The sequence below is a fragment of the Zootermopsis nevadensis genome, unplaced genomic scaffold, assembly GCF_977971745.1.
Source record: "Zootermopsis nevadensis isolate Lab colony 2312 unplaced genomic scaffold, Znev_1.0 Znev_ptg000030l, whole genome shotgun sequence".
NCBI lineage: Eukaryota > Metazoa > Arthropoda > Insecta > Blattodea > Termopsidae > Zootermopsis > Zootermopsis nevadensis.
The window spans coordinates 18460771-18488452 of NW_028259162.1; the positions used below are offsets into that span (position 1 = coordinate 18460771).

A 27682-nucleotide genomic window follows, 5' to 3' on the forward strand; every position below is an offset into this window, starting at 1 on the left:
GATGTAGCACGCGCGGACAGAGGAATGCACCTAAAATTGTGGATGGAAAATCCTATAGAAACAGATAGTTTGTGACTTCAGATTTAAATGTGGGGATACACAGTCCCACTCTCTTATGACGTCACGAAAGGGACTTGATAATTTACAACGTTATATATTAATGTCATTCTAACCGATTGGGTTGATTCTATCATAACAACGAAAGAATAAGATTTCAAGATGAAATGTAGGCATGCAGGTTAATGTCCAAAGGACTCTGTAATTTAATTGTAATTTAAGATATCTTTAATCCTTTTACGACGTTGGAGATGGTAAGTACTACACCATCCTCCATATTCACCCGACCTTTCGTCATGTGACTATGACTTAATACCCAAATTGAAACAGCAATCTCGATGAAAACGCTTTCGTACACGAGAGGACATTTCCAGTTCGGCGCGAGATGGCAAGATTTGGAGATGGTGAAGCTGATGGTATTCGCCGTCTTCCTCGTCGATGGAAGCGAGTACTTCATACACTCGGAGACTACTTTGAAGGTTGTTAGTCTTAATGTAAGAATTCTGATTTAACTGACATTGAATTTTTTAATCACAATTGAATTTTTCGAGGATTAAAGAATGAAAAAACGGTCATTCCTTAATGTGCCTTAGAGAAATAGTATCTCTAAGATCCATTTTAAAATTATCTTCCCACCTGCGTCTAGGGCTTCATAATGGCCTCTTTCCTTTTATTTATATATTATTTAATGAAAATTTCATTAGCCCATCTAGTTTCATGGTTATACAAGACTCAATGAGAATATTGTACAATACTTCCCTCTTAACTGAATGATACGCTTTTCTGAAGTCTATGAATGGCTGATGTACTGTCTCATTGTACTCCCATTTTTTTCTCTCGTATCTGACGAATACAAAAAAAATGTGAACAGTAGTTGACCTATTACGTCGAAAGCCACACTGACGATTCCCAATAATTTCGTGTACGTATGGACTTAACCTTAAAAGAAGGAAGTTGGAAAAAAAATTAGTATGAAGTTGATAACAGTGACATGCTTTCGACAGCCTCGTTGAAAGTGGGAATTCACAACTCATCTTCTTCTTCCAGTTCTGTTTGTTTCCCGTCCTTACCTCTCATTTCTCCGGCAATCAATTCGTTTGTTCGTGTCTCGGGCGTTAAAACATCATCGTCCATGGTTGCATGTGCATCTTAGTCATAAGGACCCAGAACGCCATAATCAATTTTCCTCACCCACTCGGACAAGGGCAGATCATCATCGACATCTTCTTGAAGTTGTGATTAAATTCCCTCGTGAAGTAAAAGTTGCCGATACTTTCCTACGTGACTCCTCTCAACGCTTGTTCAACACATCTGTCAAACTGCGTCTACCAGAGTTACCGCATGATCCTGCTTTACCTCAATGCCCCCCCCCCCCCCCAACAACTCGGAAAAGTGGCATTCCAAGCTTGTAATTACCCCTTGGACCATAGGCTGCAGGGTGAAACACCAGCTTTATGTTCTCCAAGTTTTCAAGCACAGGATTTACCGCAGAGTCCTCTACGAGAAGCAAATCCCCCCCACCCAAACACCCAGTGACAGGTCACAACCCCAACGTCGCAGCTGTTTCAATCGAAGGTCATCCAAGATTTCTGTTTTGAACCTAACTTAACTGGAAAAATTTTACATTTTAAAGCCTCCGCGTTCTCTTGGCCTTCCAATCACGAACAACTTCCTCTTTCGTATTGTGCACAGCCAAGAAATGTGACAAAGTATTTCGAAAGTTTGCAACCAAAACATTTATTCTCCCTTAAATTTCAGTGTCCTATCAAGAGTCAAAAGTAAAAAGTAAAGCTTTCCAGCTACACGCCATGTAGGCGCTTGGGGGGAGTGGAAATATAGCTCCTACTCATTCTTGACCTCGGCACTAGATGGGGTAAGTGGTCAGCATCACGCTCTGGCCGTGCTTTACCCCCAGGAAAGGATCCCATTGGATAGGATGCTGGGTTGGGCCCGAGAGCCGGTCTGGACGCAGAGGCTAGAGGAAAAAAAAAAAATCCTCTGCCCCCGTCGGGGATCGAACCCCGGTCGCCTAGCTCATCAAGAGTCAACCTGAACGTAAACCTGTCGATGTCGTTAAAAACGAGAGTGTATAACGTTGTAGGCGATGAAGGAAAACGCGTGTCTTATCACGGAATTTCGTTTTTTCAAAATGTGTGTGTGTGAGACGCTACGGTCAAAATGTCGCTTTGACCGTTTTCGACATAACAAACTTCGACTGTAATTGAATCGAATCTTATTAAAATATATTGAGAGGTCGTCCTGGTTCAGGGTACAGTGAAGTAACGGTGTATTCTGGGTTCATATAACGAGGATCCGCACTATAGAATGCATCCCTCGATTTGGATAATTGTAAAAAAAAATACGAATGCATAAGAAACATGATGAATACGCTAATAAGATACTTCGCGGTCGAGAGATTAGCGCTGGGAAGGCCCTAGATACAAATTTAAATTCCAAGATCGGTTGACATCTTCGTGATTCACTCCTCAAAGCAAATTCCACGACACGGCCTTAAAAAAAGTCGGAGTTTCTTCCTTCAATATCATTTAGAATTCACCATTCCATCAACGGACGCTGTATAACCTTAGCAACTGAAAGCGTCGTTAAATAAACCAGAAAGTCATTACGGTTTCAGCCGTGGCTAGATTCCCTGGAGTGAGTTTAAGAATATATTTTTTTCTCAGAACGTTTCAATAGATTCTGAATAATGGCCAGTTTCCAATCAAATATTTATATAAGAACGGCATGTTCAAACGACTAATAATGATCGTTATGAAAGAGAGCGTCGGCCTACGGGAAACGAACGACGGAATTATTAAACAACTGCGAATGCCATGGAAACGGAATGAGTAACAGAGACCATCACCTGTCACGACTCTCGCTGGCTGTCAGCAAAGCCACTTCTTCCTGAATGATTGAAGCGACGCACATGGGCGTGTCCACGGGCCCCCAGACGCGACGACGGCAAAGTCCGATCACAGTAAATGAAGACATAAAAACGCACTCACCGCTGATAACATTTGTTTTATTTATTTGCATCTGGCTTGTTTAACGACGATGCCAATAATGCGTATTATACAACGAAGGATGACAGGATTCGTGGCTAGATACCTATGTTTCGGAGAAAAATACTGTCTCCATCTTCAGGGATGATAATGGAAAAGTTGTATTTCTCCGAAACGTCGGTATCTATTGATGCCTACGAATCATCGCAGTGAAAATTTCAAATCTCACAAACGATAAGATGATTACTGTGCAATGAACTGAAAAAAGATATAGAAAGAAGCGGTCGTGGCCTAACATAAGGCAAAATGATGACTAGAGGGGCTGAGGAAAACCATGAAGAACGTCGGTCATGATAACCGATCTCCAGATCCAGATTTTAAGACGGGATTTTCCCGAGTACGTGGTAGAAATGGTAACCAATCGACAACGGCGCTCACTGCCATGGATTTTAGAGATGTCGCCTACAACAGCCAGAATTAACTTCTCTCAAAAAATAAACTATATTTTCAATACGTATTCGTTGAAATTTAGAATTTAACATTACAACGACTAATAACTATACTAGCCGGTAGGTACCTAAAAATTTTCCCTGTTCTGTAGAAACAATATCAAAATCTTACATCGAATAGCGATAACATTTTTACCCATAACAGAAATTTCCTCGGATGGACTTTGGTATTTTAGACGACAGGATGTCGGAGAATTCCAAGTGCTCTCCTGTGCTGCTCATAACAAATTTGATAAAAATCGGTCACCTGAGGTACGATATTTTGTACGGCCAAGCAGATTGACTGCGGAACGATCTAAAAATGGACAAGGCCATAAGGTTTAATCTACCAGAACTCAGATAACTGAATTTGGGACGGGCTGACTGATACAAAAACTTAACTCTAGCATTCTAATTAGAGTGAGTACAGCAGCTAATTCCAGGCACCGTATTTACCACATCAGCAAACAACAACCTTATTTCAAATGTCTTCCTTCATTTATTACAGCAACAGGAGTCCAACACTCTAGTAACAATTCGGTGCTAAAATAACAGATCCCAGAGACCAGAGTTTCGAAATCAGAGACTTAATGATCATCATTGTGTGTTATCCCAATGAAAACCTCAGGAACAGCCAACTTTCATAAAAGTCACGGAATGGAGTACAGCTTCTCGAATACGAGTAGGAAGAGTTACCGCTGACGTCACCTACTCCGACAAGGCATTGGCTTATCGTAGACTAAAGTTCATGAGGCGATAAGGCAGGTAGTTGATCATTTCCTCACGTGAAACAATACCATCGGTGTAATCAAATACAGATCAATATAAAAAAATTTCATTCCACTACAAACGCCTTAAAGATAACATTGTGCCTAGGGGTATCACTTTTGCCTGGATGGAGTACGATGAAATGATAAGTACGCACGTAACACAAGGAGAGAGTGGACAGTCACTTTCTTTACTTTCATAGCTCTAAGATGGACTCTCCAAAGAAATGATTACTAAAGTAATTAGTCATGCATACAGAAAATACCTCGAGAGGTGTTAATCACAACGAAATAATTCATTTATACGTACCTCCAAGACAGTGGCTCCGAGCACAAGAAATATCAACCACACGCAATGAGCAGTTCCAATGTAAAAGCGATAACTTTACGCCTCTCCTGCTGGCGATAAGAAGTCGATAACGATAAGGACACATACTGTTCGCAACTGTAATCTTGAGACTTCCCTTTAACACTTCGGACTCCCTACATTCCTTGCAAGTCTCAAGATTTACAGTCGCGAACAGCAGTTACCGACTGACATCACCAATGCGTCACGAAGGACTGTCTGAGTCGAAACACCTCTGTGCGTTCTTCTCAACGCCGCAGGGGCCAAAAGACAGAACAGAGACGTATTTTAATTAATTTAAATTTGAACAGCAGAAAACAGTTTCGTTTTTAGCAGAAAATTAGTGTACCATAATTTAATCCCTGCAATAAGATTTATATTATCTGAAGTAAGAAATAAAACTAGGATTAGCTATATGAACACAGAAAGCCACTCAGTCTTACTGATTATTGTGGCACTTTCATAGAGGACCATATTTCTCTCTAAGGTTGTTTCAAGAAGCCTGCGGTTTCTACTGCAGAACGCCGTGTCGCAGAACATTAAAAAACTAACACTAAAATGCAATGCAACTTTACTCAAAATACAGTTTCTGACTCGGTTACATGAGACACGCGGCTTGAAATTAACGTAAAAGTAAGTCAGTATTATTTACGACACTGAATCGCCAAGGATATCCACATGGTCCTCCGAAACGTCGGTAAGAAGCAAATTTATACAAAGCAAAATGAACATCAACGATGACTCGGCGAGAAAACTTAACTCGGTTATAACTAACTTCATGCTAAATGGTATTCTTTGACGAGTTAACATTTCATTAACTGGTGTAGAGATTTGCCTACTGTTATGAAACCATAACATTAATCACTTTCGTGACAGGATCCAACCACCGTGCACTTTCTTCAGTTAGTTGAACCTGTTCGGAACTCACTCGTAAGAGTTTTGTGTCAGCGAAAGAAATGAATCTTATTTACAAAGTAATTTAACGTCTGACGTCATAAACTGCCTTATACACTGAACAAGGAACGACACGGGAATTTGAGCAATTGCCACCTCGTATTACTGTCGCCACTGAGCTGAATAATTCATCACACGTACACAGAACTACTCTCGTTTGGAACTCGATCGATTGGGTCGTCAATGTACGAGATGAGGACGATAGGATCTGTCAATATCCATTACTGAATTTACAAAAATATAGTCCTGTATACACAATTTCATAAATTTCTTTACATACAGTGGCTTAAAACCAATAAAATCACAATTAATACCATAAACAGAAACAAATCTCATTCTGGATACCATGCAACTGGTCCGGTGAACTGCATGTACTCCTAACCGCTAAACAAGAATGCTAACATCTACACCAGGGGAAAGGCGTGACTCGTATCTGAAAAGTTTCACTACTTTTTCAAAAGTACACTCATTCAAATAATTCAGCGACAGAATACGATTTTGATCTATACGAGGTGCGATCGAAAGGTGTCCAGACTGCGCGTATAAAAACCCGTACACTTATCTCAGATATTAAATTCATCCATCACCCTCGAAGTAGTTCCCCTGGGAGTGAACACAACGATCCCAGCACCGCTGCCAAGCCTGGAAGCATCCCTGGAAATCTTTCTTTGTCAGCCTGTCAAGCACCATCTGCGATTCTGCCTGAATCTCTTCTATCGTCTCAAATCTCCTTCCCTTTAGCTGAATTTCCATCTTTGGGAAGAGGAAGAAGTCGCACGGAGCTTAGAAAGGAAGTTGGGGTCGGTTCTTGCAAGATCTTTGAGCTCCTGGCAAACGAGAAGTCGATTCTGCTTCTGGTCCTCAGACAGGATGCGTCGCATGTGGAGTTCTTCCTTTAGAATCAGCTGACAGGTCCCATAGCCTATCCCAACAATGTCGCACACGTCGTTGATGGTACGACGTCGATCTTCGTGAATGGCCTGCCGAATCTTCGTAACATTTTCGGGCGTTGTGCTCGAAGATGGTCGTCCAGAACGCTCGTCATCATCGACAGAGGTTCGGCCATTTTTAAAACGTGAATGCCACACAAAAGTTTGTGCACGACCCATTGCGGACTCACCAAATGCTTGCTTTAGCATTTCATAGGTTTCCGTAGCCGTTTTGGCGAGTCTTTGGCAAAATTTGATGCACACGCCATTCCGAAATCGCAGGAGGGTCGGTGTAATGCACTACCAAAACGCCCGTAACTAAGAAACAAATACTAATTCGATGATGCCGGCTGGCACACTGATTCACTATGAATGTAGGCCGCACCCCATAGCGGCAGAAGCTCGTACTACATCCGGTTCGCCCTCTATTGACACAGTCTTGAAACTTTCTGATCGCACCTCGTATTACATCCATGCATCGAGTGGGACTCGAAACCAAGGTCACCGCACGTGGTGAAGACGTTGATGCTGGTCTGGTAGTAGCGCTGTGAGGACGTACAAGTCGACAACATGAAGACATTCGGAAGAAATATGCCCTGGCCATCTTCAGGGTTAAAGACGAAACACTATGTTTCTCTCAATCGCTGGTATCAAACTAAAATTTCACATGGCGTTGTCATCCATAAGACCAACATAGTTAAAACAAGAGGTGTTTGTGGGCAAGACAGTTACAATCTGTAGGTTTAATGATAAGAATATTTTACACGAAAATAGTTCCCTAAAGAGATAAGAGAAAAGACTCAGATATGTTATCTTTATTCCTACAAGACAGTGTTGGGCAACCTTTCTACACTAAATATTGTTGAAGAGTCATGGCGGCACACCGACCCAATTTTGTATATTATCGCATTGATTTACCGCGATAACTTCTTACAAATCGACCCCAATCGAAAAATATTCTATTTGATGTTCACAATTATCCATCTTTATTATTGGCATTTAGTTTAAATATATTCATTAAATGAAATAAATTAAAATATATATATATATAAATAAAACATAAAAATACTTATTCATATTTTTATATGTAGATTATATGTAATTATTTCACAGCATCCAAATCAGTTTCCCGAGATCCAATGATCCCAATGCACATGGAATATTTTTTTGGAATATGACGTCATTTACAAACAGTGGATATGAGTAGAGAAAATACTGGATATAAAATAAAGCTGAACATCAATAACTATTTAATTATAAAAATCTATAATCCATTTAATAGCTACGTAGTCCCCATTTACTATCGTCTCTCTTTGCACAAAAAATACAGATTAGCGATAAAAGTAAAGTGGATGTTTCTACGTTCTGCTGCAAAAATGTTTGTGTTACTTTCCGATTCCATTCAGTAGATCTTGTCTGCTCGACTCTAATGAATAAAATGAAAACTGAGACAGAGAAGAAAACAAGACAATTATTTATGTCATTATGGTTATAATTATAATATGCGGTGAAAATTTCGCGGCACACCGGCGAGTCACGGAATACAGGTTGCGCATCACTCTTATAATGTATAAGAGATGCGTTAGAGCGTGGTCTCAAGCAGGTACCGTCTTTTCGTCTTTTGTACCAGGAAAAAGAGCGTTGCATTTATACGCCGTAAGAAGCCAGCAGCTTCGCTTTCTTAAAAGCTTTGAATTTGTGGCTTTGAAAGGTCAAGGCAAGAAAGTACTTTGAAGTTATGAGCACTTCATTGTGGCGTAAACATTTCTGCACACGGAGAAGAATCTAAATCCAGGAAGGTACGAGAAGACAACGAAGACAGAATGCCGAAGTTAGTGTTCAGTTGCAAACGTTCCGGGCAAAGAGTGAAGAGAAAAGAATATGAAGATGACTGTCTTCTGGGTTGTTGCGCCGTGTAGTCTGGTAGAAATTTACCGACGTCTCAGAGGTCCTTGCAGTCGCACTGATGATGAAGGCAGTAAGGATTTTTAAAACGTAAGATTTGTGGTTTTCACAGCGGCGAGTATGAAGATTTCTGTCTTCTGGGTTGTTGCGCTGTGAAGTCTGGTCGATGTTAACCAACGTTTCAGAGGTCATACTGCCTCCGTCATCAGGGCGATGAGTATGAAGATTTCTGTCTTCTGGGTTGTTGCGCTGTGTAGTCTGGTCGATGTTAACCAACGTTTCAGAGGTCATACTGCCTCCATCATCAGGGCGATGAGCATGAAGATTTCTGTCTTCTGGGTTGTTGCGCCGTGTAGTCTGGTCGATGTTTACCAACGTTTCAGAGGTCATACTGCCTCCGTCATCAGGGCGATGGGTATGAAGATTTCTGTCTTCTGGGTTGTTGCGCTGTGTAGTCTGGTCGATGTTTACCAACGTTTCAGAGGTCATACTGCCTCCGTCATCAGGGCGATGAGTATGAAGATTTCTGTCTTCTGGGTTGTTGCGCTGTGTAGTCTGGTCGATGTTAACCAACGTTTCAGAGGTCATACTGCCTCCATCATCAGGGCGATGAGCATGAAGATTTCTGTCTTCTGGGTTGTTGCGCCGTGTAGTCTGGTCGATGTTTACCAACGTTTCAGAGGTCATACTGCCTCCGTCATCAGGGCGATGGGTATGAAGATTTCTGTCTTCTGGGTTGTTGCGCTGTGTAGTCTGGTCGATGTTTACCAACGTTTCAGAGGTCATACTGCCTCCGTCATCAGGGCGATGAGTATGAAGATTTCTGTCTTCTGGGTTGTTGCGCTGTGTAGTCTGGTCGATGTTAACCAACGTTTCAGAGGTCATACTGCCTCCATCATCAGGGCGATGAGCATGAAGATTTCTGTCTTCTGGGTTGTTGCGCCGTGTAGTCTGGTCGATGTTTACCAACGTTTCAGAGGTCATACTGCCTCCGTCATCAGGGCGATGGGTATGAAGATTTCTGTCTTCTGGGTTGTTGCGCTGTGTAGTCTGGTCGATGTTTACCAACGTTTCAGAGGTCATACTGCCTCCGTCATCAGGGCGATGAGTATGAAGATTTCTGTCTTCTGGGTTGTTGCGCTGTGTAGTCTGGTCGATGTTAACCAACGTTTCAGAGGTCATACTGCCTCCGTCATCAGGGCGATGAGTATGAAGATTTCTGTCTTCTGGGTTGTTGCGCTGTGTAGTCTGGTCGATGTTAACCAACGTTTCAGAGGTCATACTGCCTCCGTCATCAGGGCGATGAGTATGAAGATTTCTGTCTTCTGGGTTGTTGCGCTGTGTAGTCTGGTCGATGTTAACCAACGTTTCAGAGGTCATACTGCCTCCATCATCAGGGCGATGAGTATGAAGATTTCTGTCTTCTGGGTTGTTGCGCTGTGTAGTCTGGTCGATGTTAACCAACGTTTCAGAGGTCATACTGCCTCCGTCATCAGGGCGATGGGTATGAAGATTTCTGTCTTCTGGGTTGTTGCGCTGTGTAGTCTGGTCGATGTTAACCAACGTTTCAGAGGTCATACTGCCTCCGTCATCAGGGCGATGAGTATGAAGATTTCTGTCTTCTGGGTTGTTGCGCTGTGTAGTCTGGTCGATGTTAACCAACGTTTCAGAGGTCATACTGCCTCCATCATCAGGGCGATGAGCATGAAGATTTCTGTCTTCTGGGTTGTTGCGCCGTGTAGTCTGGTCGATGTTTACCAACGTTTCAGAGGTCATACTGCCTCCGTCATCAGGGCGATGGGTATGAAGATTTCTGTCTTCTGGGTTGTTGCGCTGTGTAGTCTGGTCGATGTTTACCAACGTTTCAGAGGTCATACTGCCTCCGTCATCAGGGCGATGAGTATGAAGATTTCTGTCTTCTGGGTTGTTGCGCTGTGTAGTCTGGTCGATGTTAACCAACGTTTCAGAGGTCATACTGCCTCCATCATCAGGGCGATGAGCATGAAGATTTCTGTCTTCTGGGTTGTTGCGCCGTGTAGTCTGGTCGATGTTTACCAACGTTTCAGAGGTCATACTGCCTCCGTCATCAGGGCGATGGGTATGAAGATTTCTGTCTTCTGGGTTGTTGCGCTGTGTAGTCTGGTCGATGTTAACCAACGTTTCAGAGGTCATACTGCCTCCATCATCAGGGCGATGAGCATGAAGATTTCTGTCTTCTGGGTTGTTGCGCCGTGTAGTCTGGTCGATGTTAACCAACGTTTCAGAGGTCATACTGCCTCCATCATCAGGGCGATGGGTATGAAGATTTCTGTCTTCTGGGTTGTTGCGCTGTGTAGTCTGGTCGATGTTAACCAACGTTTCAGAGGTCATACTGCCTCCATCATCAGGGCGATGAGTATGAAGATTTCTGTCTTCTGGGTTGTTGCATTGTGTAGTCTGGTCGATGTTAACCAACGTTTCAGAGGTCATATTGCCTCCTTCATCAGGGCGATGAAGATTTCCGTCTTCTGGGTTGTTGCGCTGTGTAGTCTGGTCGATGTTAACCAACGTTTCAGAGGTCATACTGCCTCCGTCATCATCGCCCTGATGACGGAGGCAGTATGACCTCTGAAACGTCGGCAAACTTCTACCAGACTACACGACCAGAAGACAGCCATCTTCGGACTCACCGCCGTGAAAAACTCGAGCCCTACATAGAAAAGAAGACACTGGAAACGACATCTGGAGGCCGGAACAGGTGGTTAAGGTGCACAAACCGTGAAGACGAATAAAAGTAAATTTTCTATAAAGGTTAGACAAGATACAAGGCGTATTTGGCCACAGGTGTTACACACTACTTCTATCCCACCTGGTTTGAACCACTGTTCCGTGGGCCATATGGGACATCGGCTCCCGCACACAACAACGGAACCCCGTGGTCTACACCGCAATGTTACTCCAGCAGACACACGTCAACTAACCGTACCAAATTCAATTGGTCGGATGGTCAACACGCAGAGATCGGTGCTCGACGTGACGCACCACGACAATTCCAACTCCTTGCTATCGCTTTATGCATTGCTCCCACCCCCGGCACCATCGAACAGGTTAGTAACATTGTTACTGTTGGTGGACAAGCAAGACAACTCCACAGCTAAAGGCGATTTAATTTTTTTTTTGTAGTTCAGATGCGTCATGTTTGTGATTAAAATTCAATATATATTTATTTATTATTTCAGTCTATACACAAACTTATTATTAAAATGTTGTTGTTAAAATTAAAATTTAGCGCTTTTCATCGTTATTACGATGTTACATTTCAGCGCTTATTATTTTACGACATGTTTCGATGCCATTGCATCATCCTCAGGTCTTCACTATCATTTTCATCTTTAAAACAATAAATGGTTGCATTAATAAATATATATTAGTTTTAAAGATGAAAATAACTATAAAAAACCTGAGGATGATGCAATGGCATCGAAACATGTCGTAAAATAATAAGCGCTGAAATGTAACATCGTAATAACGATGAAAAGCGCTTAATTTTAATTTTAACAACAACATTTTAATAATAAGTTTGTGTATAGACTGGAATATAATAAATAAATATATACTTATTTATTTTTATTTCTTCACAGGTTTTCCTCTTGAACCAATTTCGAATCCCAACATTGAGGCTTCAAGTACCTGATAATGTGTGATGTACCCAACATGGCTGTTTCTTTGTAAAGAATTATTTAATGATTTCTTGGCATTGTTTCCAGACGCACGTCTATATCAAACAAGGAAAAGAAAACACACGGAACATTATCCCACTGATCACAATACCACCCTGTCTCTGTAGTTCGTCTTAAATAAGAATTATATAAAGAATAAATACACCGGTAAGATTTTAGAATTTCTTAAGCCAAAAACAAATGGAATTCACAGCGAAACGTGAAAAATTTAATTCCGCTATAACGCCGAAAAGGAATTCATTCACGTTCCGAGTTTCGTTCTGTGATGATAATGGTTATGACGACGACATACCTGAAGGTAAAACAGCGTACGCAGGTTATGCGAACATGGAAATGAAAGCTAATGTGCCGAATAATTAAAATAAAGCTACACGCCGGAGTGCAACTCGAGATAAGAGTAATCAACATCACGGACATAGGTCTATTGTGTCAGCATGTAAATGCTTGAGTAATCACACGAAAGATATTGGGGTTATTATACAAGACAAGGTAGAAAAAAAAACATTGACTGTCTTCATTTGATAGAAAATTAGACGATGTGTTTATTCTATAGGGCCCGCAAGTAAACTGGATTAAAAAGTGATAGTGGAACCACGGTTCCGGAGAATTTGACGTAAATACGTCTATACGGAAAGGATATACCGCACGGTGGTCTAGCGGTTAGAACGCTGGCCTTGTAATCCTGGGGTCTCGGGTTCGATTCCCGGCGGTGCCCGAATTTATAACTTGTGTTGGGCAAGGCCGTGGTCTAGGCAACACGGAGTTTTCCTCCGGGGGCTTCCCCGGTTTCTCCGTGGCATCCCAACAATTACTCCATTCACACACAGAAGAAGGCAATGGCAAACCACTTCTGGATCATCTGCCAAGAACGTATATGAACAGGTCCCAGTCCGAGAAAAGGATGGAAGGATCCTGTTCATATGGACCTGTCGTCAGACAGAACACTAAATAAAATAAATAAACGGAAAGGAAGTTTATATATTGCCTTTATTCTAAATATTTCCTTTATACATGCTTTACAATTGAGTAAAGTTTGATTAAGGCTTTGCTTATTTAACTTGAATTAGTTACGCTTAAGATGGGTCTGTAGTAGCTGAATGTAATGTAAAGTAATGTAATGTAATGTAATGGAAGGTAAGGTAACGTTTCCTAGGTAACAACAATTCCGAGTAAACACGACGTTCCCTAGGTAACAACAATTCCGAGTAAACACGACGTTCCCTAGGTACACTTGTTACACTTTTTCGTTCCCCTTTTTCGTTTCCCTTTTTCGTTACACTTTTTTGCCGAATGACCCTTCCTTATAGACGTATTTACATCAAAACTTCAAACGTCCATGAGGCTGTAATCTGTAATCCATAATTCAACGTAAAACAAACACATTTCTTGATATGGTCTTCTAAATGTCAACTTTAAAAAGATCTAGATCACAACATGGACTTGTGAATGAGACGAATAAATTACAGAAGGTTCCACATCTGACTGTTGGTTGCAATACAGTAAAATATTTTAGAATGGCGTGGGTGAGCGATGTAACACGCATGTCAGAGATGAGAAATGTATCCATAATTTTGGTACAAACACCTTAAAGGAATAAACCGTTTGGGAAACATAAACATAAATTGAAGGACAATACCAAAATTACTATAAATATACGCATCATTGAAAGGATAATATTAAAACGTATACTAAAGAATTACGGTTGGATCGAGACGTGGATTGACCACGCTATGGTAGGATCTAGAGGCAGTGGCAGGTTCTTATGACGACGGCAACGAACCTTCCGGTTCGAAGACCAACTGATCGAATTTAAGTTCAGAAGAAGGGATCTGCTTTATTGAGATTGCTAGCTAGGCGGATTATTATTGTTTATGATGATGATTCGATGGAAAATGGTGTCGTGAAAACTATATATGGAACTCAACAGTCATAAAATGTATAATCATCCTATTCACTTAATTTATTGTGTTAATGATATTTAAATATTTTGTGGTCACTCTATAAAATATTTTGCTGTTATGTAAACAGTAAAATTCATTTTCATTGTCATGGTGATTATGTGTATGTTCACACACGAATGATGAAAATACATTACATAGTTCCCTTACTTTCGAAATTTTAGTTCCTTTAATATAATAATTTTAATTAGGTCAAAGCTAGCGTATGCCTCTGTCGTATGAAATTATCTCACACTGACTGATTTTCATGACATATAAAACATATTGTACGTAATTACGATCTGATTTTGAACTGTTCATATTTCAGAACACTTTATTCCATTAGCCGACGTCTATATATTTCATGTTTTATTAGCTTTCCAAGGGCAATAAACATTCCATCCCACGCCATTCAATTACGGACACAGTATTCGTGTGCCTACAAGCAAATACGAGAAATTTCTAACCTCTGCCTGAACAAAGCACGAAGAGTAGCTAGGCACGCCGTTGCTATAAATTGCATACAGAATAAATGAGAATTTTAGTAAAAAAAAGAATTCCCCTTTTAGGACGCTCTTTCAATACGGGAAAGCGTTCCTGATGGATTTTGGTTTAGTGTACAACTGTTTCTAAGACGTGTGCACCGGGTATTGGTTGGGAAGCCTGAGGGGAAGAGACCTCTGGGGAGACCTAGACGTAGATGGGAGGATAATCTCAGGCGGGATCTATGGGAGATAGGAGTCGAAGGAGACTGGATTTCGTTGGCCCAGGACAGGGATCGGTGGAGGGCTTTGGTTAATTCGGTGATGAACCTTTCGGTCTCGTAAGCCATCTGGTTGGTTAGTTAGTTAGTACAACATATTTGTTAGTGTTGCGTCAGAATATCTTTGCTGTTCGTAAACGATGTAACAAAGGAAATAAATTATTAATTTTTGTTGAAACTATTATGGATGGTATTAATTTTGGTAGAATAGGATAGCCTAATAGCCGTAATTTCTGTCAGTAAAAATCTTAAACAACCACCCATGATATTAACACGAAATTCATAAATTTCAGATAGTTCACAGAAATATAAGGCTTTGGAGATGGCGCATACGGGACGACAATATTAAAATTAATACTCAGGAAAATACCAGCCTGGATATCAAATACACCGAATCCTGTCACGACTAATGAGTTTTAATGGCAGACCTCAGGGTTCCATAATAAAGAAATTCTCTCCCAGCTAAACGGCCCAGTTAGTATATTAGATAAGACATTTACAGGAAATGGGATTATACACATATAAAAAGTAAATATACATGTGAAGAAATTTATAATTTCAGATGCTGCAGAGAGTAGATTCGTCAATGCGCGGAACACCATTCACCTCGCGGAGAGAAAACATCTAGCTCTGGCCCACTCCTACATGATATACGCAACATTAAATCTTTTCTCCCCTGACCTGCCATATCTTTTCCCTTCTGAAACAACCCTTTCCTCTGTAGCAAAAAAGTAATTAAGTAAGGTTAGACTACAAACTTCAGTTTTATTCTCTCTAGAAATAAAAAAAGGTCACACAGGTATGCATAATAATAAAATTAAACTCTCAGCTTCGCTCTGTGTGAACATAAATAGGTAAAAGACTCAAGACGGTTTAATCAGTAAATTAGTATATTATCTACTATTTATTTCCTTCGAAAATCTACAAAACCAATGTTCCAAGCATTAAAATAAGCCACTAACATACTGTGAGATAGTACGAGGCTCGTCCACAAAGTAAGTTTCCCTGGGGCCGTTTACAGAAACAAAACACAATTTCATGGAAATATTTATTGCAACAGATACAGCAAGTGTCCAGCTATTTTTCAACATATTCGCCACCGGAATTGAGACATTTGTCATACCGTGGGACCAACTTTTGAATACCTGTGTCGTAGAAGTCTGCCGCCTGGGATTGGAACCACTATGTGACAACCATCTCCGCCTCTCTGTCATTCTCAAAACGCTGACGCTGACCGGACAGGAATTTCTTGAGGTGTAGGAAAAGATGGAAATTACTGGGAGCGAGGTCCGGGCTGTAGGGTGAATGATTAAACACCTCCCAGCTGAACTTCTGCAGGAGACTTGCTGTCCGTCGAGCCGTGTGCGGCCTAGCGTTATCACTGACCGCACTTCACAGTCGGCGGGAGCTGGAATAAGAACCTCCATCTTCAACAGCTGCAACGATGCTACTGTGAGAACGCGGGAAGTACCGTTAGTGCATGCGCCATGCTACGTCATTGCTCTATCACGTACGCACAGTCGCTTCGCGCAATATAAAGTTTGCTAGCTGCGGGACGAGTGGGAAACTTACTTTGTGGACGTGCCTCGTATATTTGCGTCATATTGTGAATTAGGTTAATATTTTAATATTTTCCGTCAAATCACAATTTTTAATAAGATAATAAAATATAAAATATTTAAAATATCATTTCACGTTCCGCATCGAATGATCGATTTACAAATTGGAACGTCTCTTACGACATGTTTCGGTTATATTTAACCGTCCTCAGGTATAAATTAGATTGGTAAATTTAAAACTCGAATTACAATCATTTACAAAATATTATGCAGTTTATTTAAGATGTTCTTATTATCAGATTACTCTTATATATTAGAACGAAATTTGTAAATCGATCATTCGATGCGGAACGTGAAATGATATTTTAAATATTTTATTATCTTATTAAAAATTGTGATTTGACGGAAAATATTAAAATATTAACATTAACATACTGCAAAAAAAACGTGCATAACACAGAAACCAACAAGGGTTTGGCAGGAGAAGGTTGTGTAACTAGAAAGAGTACAGTCGCACAGCCTATGGATTCTGTGTACAGTGGAAAAGTGGTCTTTCTTTCGCGAATGACTTTGGAGATGGTATTATATTACTACTTTCTTTGTTTTGGATTTTATCCGTCGTTTGTTAAAGTAAAAAGCTTTCAACAGACAATGGATAAGTATAAATCACCAGCACATTCAGTGTCTGCAATGTTTCGGTGGACGTCTAGCAGGCTCGAGTAGCTAGCCTGTGACTGTCTCAGGCCTCCTACAATTCCTCCTACGTTGAAAGGTTTTCTCCTGCATCTAATTATAAGTTAGATTATACCTGGAGGGCCAGACCCGACCGTGAAGACAACAGATTCGTAGAAGAAACCAAAAACGCTGAGATATTCAAGACACAGGCCTACAGTAAGGACAGAGAAAACTGAATTTCCGAAGAGGAGACTTGAAGCTACGACGATAAAGCCCTGACGGAGTTGGAAAACGATACGAGAAACTTCTCAATTTTTATATATATATATATTTATTCTTCAAGTCTATACAACAAACCATTTTAAATATTGATGTTAAAAATTAAAATTGATATAAATATTCTGCGCTGTTTATCGTTTCCTCGATGTTACAATTTTGCGCTATATATTACAACATGTTTCGATGTCTCAGCATCATCTTCAGGTTTTTATTTTTAAAACTATTCTATATATTTTTTTTAATGCATGCTTTTCACTAATTGTAGATTGTAGGTTATTGTTGTGGGTGTTCCTTTGATATTCTGATTCTTTTGCATATTATGTGGCGTATTATGTTATTTGTTCATTATTCTGTGAAATTATCAACAATATAATTAACATTATTAATATTATTTATATGAAAATGAGTTTGGATATTGTTATAAAAATTCATTATAAACATAGAAACATAATAACATACCAGGATCAGACGGGGACACACTGCACATCAAACTCCTGGTATGTTATTATGTTTCTATGTTTATAATGAATTTTTATAACAATATCCAAACTCATTTTCATATAAATAATATTAATAATGTTAATTATATTGTTGATAATTTCACAGAATAATGAACAAATAACATAATACGCCACATAATATGCAAAAGAATCAGAATATCAAAGGAACACCCACAACAATAACCTACAATCTACAATTAGTGAAAAGCGTGCATTAAAAAAAATATAGAATAGTTTTAAAAATAAAAACCTGAAGATGATGCTGAGACATCGAAACATGTTGTAATATATAGCGCAAAATTGTAACATCGAGGAAACGATGAACAGCGCAGAATATTTATATCAATTTTAATTTTTAACATCAATATTTAAAATGGTTTGTTGTATAGACTTGAAGAATAAATATATATATATGAATTGTAAACACAAACATGACGCATCTAAACTATAAATATAATTCTCAATTTTTAGTCTTAATACGATGTAATCAAGCACGAGGTGATCAGGCCGTTTGAACGCGTGTATAGGATTAATGTCAAAGCTCTATAATTCTTAATCTGGGCACTAAAATGAAATAGTTGCTAGTTTCACGCTCCAGCCGTTTTATTTACCGGGAAATAAACTAGGCAAGCGACAGAGACGGTCAGAACGTTACAGCAAGATGAAAAAATCCATACCCCTCCTGGGAATCGACATCCGACCGCGCAACTACGCTTCATGCGCGGACGAAATACAGTCACGTGCGGACCCAAGGCAGATGTAAATACAGAGAATGGAGAAAATTACATAAGGAAGAATTTAAAGAACTGTACTCAATAGTGTATTATATTCGTAATCAATTAAAAATAACGTGAGATGCTCGAAACATTAACACAACATTTCACCCACACAAGATCACGTTAAGCTTGACATACATTACGAAACGACCTTGAATACGATATTAAAATACAATAGGTCTGGAAGAGGAAAACTTTCTGATATTTGATGGACATCTGACGAAGGATTGCACTTAGGATATTACATTTGAGTTTATATGGATCATTCACCTGAAGATGGTTCATTTAGAACCGAAACATGTAGTGTAAAAGATGATGCTCTTATGTAAATCGAACATTTCGATAGAGAGCATCATTTTAATATATTTTAAATATTTAAATGTTAATTGTAATAATATTTTAATATTTAATAATAATATTTTATTGTGATTAGACTGATAAAAATTGAACAAGTACATATTCAACACAATATGACGCAACATTATCATCTCATTAACACAAAAGTTACACAAGAAATATACACAAAATTTTAGTTAGAAACCTGATGGGGGGGAAAATACGTTGAGAGGACATGAAATGGATTGTCTTTGGTTTAGGGTTCCGTAAACAAAGGTAATCTCTTGATCATCTGAGTACTTGTAAACTTCTCAAGAAAGATGAATGATTAAATGTGTTTGTAGTTTGGGTTCTCAGTTACGTCATTAGTCAGAATAAATCACAACAGAAATGGTCTGTAAAACACTGGTTCACTATCCAAAAGCGAGCTGTAAAGTTTATTCGCAAATTATTCTAAGTTTTTTTTTTATAATATATCAATCCTTCAAGGAGTGTATTTACATATATTTCAAATAAAAATGTCATTTAGCTTTATGTAAAGTTATACAGGTCTACTAAACCCTGAACTAGAGTCAATCCAATTGAATCCAAGTGTTGAAACCATTTTTAACACTCATCAAACCACTTTCTTAGTTTTTAAGAGTAGTCTATTTCCAAGAGCTTTCTGCACACGAAATTTATCATTGTTTTCGTTTCTATCTGCGTGTATGGCCAACTCTACCTTCCTACTTTTATCTTTCTTTGTCTGTAAACAAAACGTTCGTTCCTACGTCATCACGAATTCAACTCGATAGCAGTTCTCGATTTCATCATCCAGTCAGAATCACCCTACCACAATTCACTGACGCTACATAACCTCAGTTCCGCTAGAATATTTCCCTTGATATTTGTATTCAAATACACACTTGCACGCAATTCATGTTCTCTGCACAGTCGGAGCCAATTTTACAGGCTTCGCCGTGTTTATTTTGCATTGTCTTGGGAACTTTAGTCTCCCACAGCCTTTAGAACCAGTAACTGTGATACGTTAAAACGAATCAAACAAATGAATGACAGCGTGCGTGCACTTTGGTCCGGATGGCTAGGCGGCCAACACAATGTGTCTAAAAACAGCCGCTAGGCAGCGTTGTTAGCAGATTTCCTCTTATGCTGATTTAACCGTGAAAAAAAAGGGGGGGGAAGGCTGGAGTGGCCGGTAATCGACTGCTGAATAGCAGGTACTTCAAAGGACTGGCTGGCAGCCGCGGTGTCAACAGAGACAGTGCTATCACACAGTGGACAAGGGCGCACATTCCTGCAGCAGCGGGCTATGTACCAACACTTTTTTGGTAGCGAATATGAAGATAGAATTGGAAGTCAGTTCAGTCAAACAGTGGAAGTACTTTCTTTAGAGAGAGAGGGAGACGACAAACTTTCCATTCTTAATAAAAACACGAGGTTGAATCGTTGAGAAGCTGGAAATAAGACTCACGCACAGCCAGTGAAGAAATTAACGTGGCATACCTCGGAGATATTGCGGGGTCGGTTCCAGACCACCGCAATAAAGCGAGTCACACTAATTTTTTGGTTTCCCAGTGCATATAAAAGTTATGTTTACAATGCACTGTAGTCTATTAAGTCTGAAATAGCATTATGTCTGAAAAACAATGCGATAATTACCAAAATGTGACACAGAGACACGAAAAATGGCGCCGATAGACTTGCTCGACGCAGGGTTGCCACAAACTTTCAATTTGTATTAAAAAAAGAGAGCAATATCTGTGAAGCGAAATAAAACGAGGTATGACTGTGTAATCTTCACTGCACGCATCGGTTAAACACATTTTAATTAGCCTAAAATCCTAGTGCCTATAATAAGGGTAACCACATTAACAACACAAAAGTGAGTTAAACTATATTTATGAAGAAATTTAACCAAACATGAACGAATGACGTCAGATTTTAATCCAGACAGCGACATAATGGCGCCTAAACAACGTCATTCGTACAGAAACAACACAACGAACATCTGAATAACAAAGAGCGTAATTGTAATCCAGCTGTTCAATCATCGATTCTAACCGACGTTTCGATTTATACAAACCATCACTCGTAATGTAAACCAACACAATAAGAGGGGAATTAGACTGCAGTTGTACGCACTTGTTAATATGCAGAGCCAGACAGGAACGGAAAATAATTAAACGAGAATCAAACTAAACCGCCAATCCGTGCGTGGGTTAATGCGGAGGTTTCAAAACAGTCACAGAATTTAAAGCCGAGAAATGAGCTTGCCTAACTCAATTACGTAGTTACTATTCGTATTGAGTCTCGAAGGCCTACGGCCATTTATAAAGCATTATATCCACGTTATCGCCACGGTGGTCTAGCGGTTAGAACGCTGGCCTTGTAATCCTGGGGTCTCGGGTTCGATTCCCGGCGGTGCCCGAATTTATAACTTGTGTTGGGCAAGGCCGTGGTCTAGGCAACACGGAGTTTTCCTCCGGGGGCTTCCCCGGTTTCTCCGTGGCATCCCAACAATTACTCCATTCACACACAGAAGAAGGCAATGGCAAACCACTTCTGGATCATCTGCCAAGAACGTATATGAACAGGTCCCAGTCCGAGAAAAGGATGGAAGGATCCTGTTCATATGGACCTGTCGTCAGACAGAACACTAAATAAAAAAAATATATATTCACGTTACCAATAGCCAATGAGAAACTGTGTTTCTTCCTCCCCGAATGTGCGGTCTCACAAATGACTTGCAAAGTATTTAATAAACACATTTGGATTGTATCGTTCTTACATCTTTGTCGCGTTGTATGTAAATCCTAGGTATTTTATGGGATGACACAGGAAATGTAAGTAAACTGTTAATAGGACGAACATAAACCAGCCATTCAGATTAGATGTTACGCATTAAATTTTGAGACAATGTTACTTGTAAGAACCATAAAAATGTAACTGGTTATATTGATAATTTATATTATTTTGTCGCATGTTTCGGCCCACTAGGGTTATCATCAGGGGTATACATTACTTCTTATACAACGTGATACTTTTTAAGTACGTGGTTATTAACAAAATACAAAGTTATAATAGCAACTGAAAGGAAATATATTTTTACTAGTACAGTTAAAATTATTGACGATCATCAAACATCATTTTACTTTAAAAACATTAAAACGTAACACAGATGTACTTAATGACGGTGTGATATACTTTGTGTCATCTTGTTCAAATCCTTCACCAAATAACTCAACGTGACACCAATGATTATGTGACCCAGCGATATGGCACTGGATTCCTGGTTGTAGTGAAAATATCAGTATCTCTGACTCAACAAAACAGCGTTTTAAAATAGGGGGTAAGACAATCACTGAACGGATACGAATTATATTTCACACAGCAACCAACTATACAACGTGAAGATTTGAGTCTTCTGGGTTGTTGCGCTGTGTAGTCTGGTCGATGTTAACCAACGTTTCAGAGGTCATACTGCCTCCGTCATCAGGGCGATGAGTATGAAGATTTCTGTCTTCTGGGTTGTTGCGCTGTGTAGTCTGGTCGATGTTAACCAACGTTTCTGAGGTCATACTGCCTCCATCATCAGGGCGATGAGTATGAAGATTTCTGTCTTCTGGGTTGTTGCGCTGTGTAGTCTGGTCGATGTTAACCAACGTTTCAGAGGTCATACTGCCTCCATCATCAGGGCGATGAGCATGAAGATTTCTGTCTTCTGGGTTGTTGCGCTGTGTAGTCTGGTCGATGTTAACCAACGTTTCAGAGGTCATACTGCCTCCGTCATCAGGGCGATGAGTATGAAGATTTCTGTCTTCTGGGTTGTTGCGCCGTGTAGTCTGGTCGATGTTAACCAACGTTTCAGAGGTCATACTGCCTCCGTCATCATCGCCCTGATGACGGAGGCAGTATGACCTCTGAAACGTCGGCAAACTTCTACCAGACTACACGACCAGAAGACAGCCATCTTCGGACTCACCGCCGTGAAAAACTCGAGCCCTACATAGAAAAGAAGACACTGGAAACGACATCTGGAGGCCGGAACAGGTGGTTAAGGTGCACAAACCGTGAAGACGAATAAAAGTAAATTTTCTATAAAGGTTAGACAAGATACAAGGCGTATTTGGCCACAGGTGTTACACACTACTTCTATCCCACCTGGTTTGAACCACTGTTCCGTGGGCCATATGGGACATCGGCTCCCGCACACAACAACGGAACCCCGTGGTCTACACCGCAATGTTACTCCAGCAGACACACGTCAACTAACCGTACCAAATTCAATTGGTCGGATGGTCAACACGCAGAGATCGGTGCTCGACGTGACGCACCACGACAATTCCAACTCCTTGCTATCGCTTTATGCATTGCTCCCACCCCCGGCACCATCGAACAGGTTAGTAACATTGTTACTGTTGGTGGACAAGCAAGACAACTCCACAGCTAAGGGCGATTTAATTTTTTTTTGTAGTTCAGATGCGTCATGTTTGTGATTAAAATTCAATATATATTTATTTATTATTTCAGTCTATACACAAACTTATTATTAAAATGTTGTTGTTAAAATTAAAATTTAGCGCTTTTCATCGTTATTACGATGTTACATTTCAGCGCTTATTATTTTACGACATGTTTCGATGCCATTGCATCATCCTCAGGTCTTCACTATCATTTTCATCTTTAAAACAATAAATGGTTGCATTAATAAATATATATTAGTTTTAAAGATGAAAATAACTATAAAAAACCTGAGGATGATGCAATGGCATCGAAACATGTCGTAAAATAATAAGCGCTGAAATGTAACATCGTAATAACGATGAAAAGCGCTTAATTTTAATTTTAACAACAACATTTTAATAATAAGTTTGTGTATAGACTGGAATATAATAAATAAATATATACTTATTTATTTTTATTTCTTCACAGGTTTTCCTCTTGAACCAATTTCGAATCCCAACATTGAGGCTTCAAGTACCTGATAATGTGTGATGTACCCAACATGGCTGTTTCTTTGTAAAGAATTATTTAATGATTTCTTGGCATTGTTTCCAGACGCACGTCTATATCAAACAAGGAAAAGAAAACACACGGAACATTATCCCACTGATCACAATACCACCCTGTCTCTGTAGTTCGTCTTAAATAAGAATTATATAAAGAATAAATACACCGGTAAGATTTTAGAATTTCTTAAGCCAAAAACAAATGGAATTCACAGCGAAACGTGAAAAATTTAATTCCGCTATAACGCCGAAAAGGAATTCATTCACGTTCCGAGTTTCGTTCTGTGATGATAATGGTTATGACGACGACATACCTGAAGGTAAAACAGCGTACGCAGGTTATGCGAACATGGAAATGAAAGCTAATGTGCCGAATAATTAAAATAAAGCTACACGCCGGAGTGCAACTCGAGATAAGAGTAATCAACATCACGGACATAGGTCTATTGTGTCAGCATGTAAATGCTTGAGTAATCACACGAAAGATATTGGGGTTATTATACAAGACAAGGTAGAAAAAAAAACATTGACTGTCTTCATTTGATAGAAAATTAGACGATGTGTTTATTCTATAGGGCCCGCAAGTAAACTGGATTAAAAAGTGATAGTGGAACCACGGTTCCGGAGAATTTGACGTAAATACGTCTATACGGAAAGGATATACCGCACGGTGGTCTAGCGGTTAGAACGCTGGCCTTGTAATCCTGGGGTCTCGGGTTCGATTCCCGGCGGTGCCCGAATTTATAACTTGTGTTGGGCAAGGCCGTGGTCTAGGCAACACGGAGTTTTCCTCCGGGGGCTTCCCCGGTTTCTCCGTGGCATCCCAACAATTACTCCATTCACACACAGAAGAAGGCAATGGCAAACCACTTCTGGATCATCTGCCAAGAACGTATATGAACAGGTCCCAGTCCGAGAAAAGGATGGAAGGATCCTGTTCATATGGACCTGTCGTCAGACAGAACACTAAATAAAATAAATAAACGGAAAGGAAGTTTATATATTGCCTTTATTCTAAATATTTCCTTTATACATGCTTTACAATTGAGTAAAGTTTGATTAAGGCTTTGCTTATTTAACTTGAATTAGTTACGCTTAAGATGGGTCTGTAGTAGCTGAATGTAATGTAAAGTAATGTAATGTAATGTAATGGAAGGTAAGGTAACGTTTCCTAGGTAACAACAATTCCGAGTAAACACGACGTTCCCTAGGTAACAACAATTCCGAGTAAACACGACGTTCCCTAGGTACACTTGTTACACTTTTTCGTTCCCCTTTTTCGTTTCCCTTTTTCGTTACACTTTTTTGCCGAATGACCCTTCCTTATAGACGTATTTACATCAAAACTTCAAACGTCCATGAGGCTGTAATCTGTAATCCATAATTCAACGTAAAACAAACACATTTCTTGATATGGTCTTCTAAATGTCAACTTTAAAAAGATCTAGATCACAACATGGACTTGTGAATGAGACGAATAAATTACAGAAGGTTCCACATCTGACTGTTGGTTGCAATACAGTAAAATATTTTAGAATGGCGTGGGTGAGCGATGTAACACGCATGTCAGAGATGAGAAATGTATCCATAATTTTGGTACAAACACCTTAAAGGAATAAACCGTTTGGGAAACATAAACATAAATTGAAGGACAATACCAAAATTACTATAAATATACGCATCATTGAAAGGATAATATTAAAACGTATACTAAAGAATTACGGTTGGATCGAGACGTGGATTGACCACGCTATGGTAGGATCTAGAGGCAGTGGCAGGTTCTTATGACGACGGCAACGAACCTTCCGGTTCGAAGACCAACTGATCGAATTTAAGTTCAGAAGAAGGGATCTGCTTTATTGAGATTGCTAGCTAGGCGGATTATTATTGTTTATGATGATGATTCGATGGAAAATGGTGTCGTGAAAACTATATATGGAACTCAACAGTCATAAAATGTATAATCATCCTATTCACTTAATTTATTGTGTTAATGATATTTAAATATTTTGTGGTCACTCTATAAAATATTTTGCTGTTATGTAAACAGTAAAATTCATTTTCATTGTCATGGTGATTATGTGTATGTTCACACACGAATGATGAAAATACATTACATAGTTCCCTTACTTTCGAAATTTTAGTTCCTTTAATATAATAATTTTAATTAGGTCAAAGCTAGCGTATGCCTCTGTCGTATGAAATTATCTCACACTGACTGATTTTCATGACATATAAAACATATTGTACGTAATTACGATCTGATTTTGAACTGTTCATATTTCAGAACACTTTATTCCATTAGCCGACGTCTATATATTTCATGTTTTATTAGCTTTCCAAGGGCAATAAACATTCCATCCCACGCCATTCAATTACGGACACAGTATTCGTGTGCCTACAAGCAAATACGAGAAATTTCTAACCTCTGCCTGAACAAAGCACGAAGAGTAGCTAGGCACGCCGTTGCTATAAATTGCATACAGAATAAATGAGAATTTTAGTAAAAAAAAGAATTCCCCTTTTAGGACGCTCTTTCAATACGGGAAAGCGTTCCTGATGGATTTTGGTTTAGTGTACAACTGTTTCTAAGACGTGTGCACCGGGTATTGGTTGGGAAGCCTGAGGGGAAGAGACCTCTGGGGAGACCTAGACGTAGATGGGAGGATAATCTCAGGCGGGATCTATGGGAGATAGGAGTCGAAGGAGACTGGATTTCGTTGGCCCAGGACAGGGATCGGTGGAGGGCTTTGGTTAATTCGGTGATGAACCTTTCGGTCTCGTAAGCCATCTGGTTGGTTAGTTAGTTAGTACAACATATTTGTTAGTGTTGCGTCAGAATATCTTTGCTGTTCGTAAACGATGTAACAAAGGAAATAAATTATTAATTTTTGTTGAAACTATTATGGATGGTATTAATTTTGGTAGAATAGGATAGCCTAATAGCCGTAATTTCTGTCAGTAAAAATCTTAAACAACCACCCATGATATTAACACGAAATTCATAAATTTCAGATAGTTCACAGAAATATAAGGCTTTGGAGATGGCGCATACGGGACGACAATATTAAAATTAATACTCAGGAAAATACCAGCCTGGATATCAAATACACCGAATCCTGTCACGACTAATGAGTTTTAATGGCAGACCTCAGGGTTCCATAATAAAGAAATTCTCTCCCAGCTAAACGGCCCAGTTAGTATATTAGATAAGACATTTACAGGAAATGGGATTATACACATATAAAAAGTAAATATACATGTGAAGAAATTTATAATTTCAGATGCTGCAGAGAGTAGATTCGTCAATGCGCGGAACACCATTCACCTCGCGGAGAGAAAACATCTAGCTCTGGCCCACTCCTACATGATATACGCAACATTAAATCTTTTCTCCCCTGACCTGCCATATCTTTTCCCTTCTGAAACAACCCTTTCCTCTGTAGCAAAAAAGTAATTAAGTAAGGTTAGACTACAAACTTCAGTTTTATTCTCTCTAGAAATAAAAAAAGGTCACACAGGTATGCATAATAATAAAATTAAACTCTCAGCTTCGCTCTGTGTGAACATAAATAGGTAAAAGACTCAAGACGGTTTAATCAGTAAATTAGTATATTATCTACTATTTATTTCCTTCGAAAATCTACAAAACCAATGTTCCAAGCATTAAAATAAGCC

General features: G+C 39.5%; 1 protein-coding gene across 1 annotated transcript in view; it reads right to left on the reverse strand.

The window, feature by feature from the left end:
* Positions 1–4680, reverse strand: part of Fas3 (fasciclin 3) — a 154468-nt gene extending 149788 nt beyond the window's left edge. Inside the window, exon 1 of the mRNA XM_022068120.2 lies at positions 4628–4680. The gene's annotated coding sequence lies outside the window, so the exon portion shown is untranslated. The remainder of the gene's footprint in view (positions 1–4627) is intronic.
* Between the last annotated feature and the right edge of the window lie 23002 nt (positions 4681–27682).